This window comes from Poecilia latipinna, unplaced genomic scaffold (genome assembly GCF_001443285.1).
Source record: "Poecilia latipinna isolate Pla-1442-1.1 unplaced genomic scaffold, P_latipinna-1.0 Scaffold98, whole genome shotgun sequence".
Classification (NCBI taxonomy): Eukaryota; Metazoa; Chordata; class Actinopteri; order Cyprinodontiformes; family Poeciliidae; genus Poecilia; species Poecilia latipinna.
The window spans coordinates 209,282-211,707 of NW_015112714.1; the positions used below are offsets into that span (position 1 = coordinate 209,282).

General features: G+C 42.3%; 1 long non-coding RNA gene across 1 annotated transcript; it reads left to right on the forward strand.

The window, feature by feature from the left end:
• Positions 1–268: 268 nt before the first annotated feature.
• On the forward strand, positions 269–1,191 carry LOC106942956 (uncharacterized). Its single transcript, XR_001423762.1, has 2 exons — positions 269–390; positions 890–1,191. It is a non-coding gene; the product is annotated as an uncharacterized LOC106942956 (long non-coding RNA).
• Positions 1,192–2,426: the final 1,235 nt, after the last annotated feature.

Consider the following 2,426-nt stretch of genomic DNA (forward strand, 5'->3'; position numbering starts at 1 on the left):
TTGGTCATTGAGTCTCGTTTATGACAAGAGTATTTCTGACGTGAGTTCGTTGTATTTTCACTTCAGTCTCGATGAGACACTTTTATATAAGAAGCTACTCCGGTGAGTTTCTCTAACTGTGTAAATTTCCTTCTAATTCTGCACACGCTGTCACGATTGCATCACGGTACATCTGTTTTAATTGATCCCTATTTCATCAGTGAAGCTGATCAAGACATTTGCACAACAAGACAACCAGCTTCAAAGACACTCAGGATTTGAAAGTGAATCAATTTTTGGCCTGTTGAACTGGGTTTTAGTTCTTGTTTTTGTACAGGCAGGGCGTTGAAAAGTTTGCCTTGATGGAAGACTTGATGTGCACATGTTCTCTTCTGGAAATAAACATCAAAGGTGAGTCAGATTTTCTTCTCTCTTTTTTCTTCTTCTCATATTTATGATGCTTGTTACCTTCCTGTGATGCAACGGGGTTCCTTTATGTGAAATGTTGCTTTGGATGTGCTATCCTAGCTGGAGACTGTCAAGTTAAACACGGCGAGGGGCTTTTAAGAGTTTAGCTGCCATTACAGAAGATGTCGCTCATGTTGCGCTGCGTTACAGTGCGCCTTCGCCCCTTTTCATGTGCTTCTCGTTGGTGAGACGAGAGAAGAATTAGAGGCTCATCGAAACGTTTTCACTTGACAACGCAGAGTTAGCTGTGCCGCGCAGGTCAAAGATGGCAGAGAGCGTTCAAGATGGCGTTTCGCTTTATCGAGTTCGTGGGGTAATCTTTTCATCGATGTGCGTTTGATTATACTTAAAACCGTGAAAGGCTCCCTGGGTGAGCACCTTCCTCCCTCTACCGCGGTTTATGAAAATGTTATTTCTTTGAATGTCCCTGTTTGTCTTACAGACTTAAGCCAAAAGACGAGAAGAAGTAACGGGATAACTTGCTCCTTGCTCCATGTGAGCGCAGCGTTTTTTTATTTACAGCAAACAAAGCTTCATCTCAATACTCTTGTGCAGCCGGAAGGCCACACATGCTCAACACCGAGGCGTACCAGCTTCCCATTACCTGTATTTGCATAAAAGCAAAGTAAGACTTGCTTTAAGGTTGCAAATGATACATGAATAAGTTATATTTTACATGGTGCTTGTGGGCTCCCCTCCTAATGCGGACCAGCCCAAATGGCCGGTGTCAAAAAAAAAAAAAAACGGATTAGATAGGTAGAAACTTTTCCCAGGAAAGAGCAGGGACATAGTTTATTTGAAAACACCCTGAACTTTCATGGTTGAGGGTTTAAAGCCTATTTGTTAATTTAATAATACGAGACAGATAATCTGTAAAACAAAATAAAAAGAAAGAAAGAAACAGCTCTTCCACCTCCTCCAAGTTGTCCTGCTGCTATGTGTAGAAATACTCTGATCCCTATCAGAAACAACCATTTAGAGTCAGGAGGAACGTCAATCAATCTTGTGCATGTGCTGCTAAATGTGCTAATGGCAGAGAAACAAGTTATCATTACTGGAAAACTGTTGGTCTGCCATATTCAGTGACCACGCTGACCAGTCTGAGCATTCATGGCAGACTACGTTGTGGGGAACCAGCTGTAGCAGTAGCAGGGAAGGGGATGAGCAGCACGTACATTAGGTCGATTGACAGCTCTAAAACCCTACTACTGGCTCTGATTGGTTGCTTCTGATCGGGATCAATGTGTTTCTGCACATAGCGGTAGGGCAACTGGGAAGAATCTGAAGAGATTGATTTTTTTTTCACAGATTATTATTCTGTCAAAACATAATGAAAGCTTTACCAAATATGTAAAAAAAAAAAAAAAATACAAATAGTTTTAAAAAGTTACACACTGGGGAGGTGCTTGATCAGAACTCAACTTAAAGACAGGAGCTAAAAACAGGAAACGTGTCTGAGAGGAGAAAGATGCTGAAAACAGAGACAGACGTGGACACGGCTCCCGGCAGAGCTCCGAAACCACACAATGTCTTCTTCCCCGACTGACGAGACGCAGAGGTTGGATGGACCGGCTAGCCAAGCGAGGAATCCGTTCTCCCCCTCCTGGAACCTTCCACATCAGCGGCGTGATCGGAGAAAATGAGAAATGGGAGCAAGAGAGGAAAACGAGGAGAGCTTGATGGCACAACGAGGGAAGGTCATGAGCCGGGGAAAAGAAAAACAAGAAGGAGCGGGCTAAGTGAATCAAAGAGGAGGCTGTGGACGTTTGAAAAGAGCAGTTAAACCATCTTTCTCAATTATTCATTTAGAAATCAATACAGCCCCCATGCAGCAACGAGAGAGATTAAAGAAAGAACATCAGAGGAGAGAGGATGATGAACGATGAATTATCAAGTGGCTTTTATTTCTTCAGTTTTTTTTTTTGTTTGTTTGTTTGTTTGTTTTTTTACATTTGGATTCCTGTGATTCCAGAAATAGA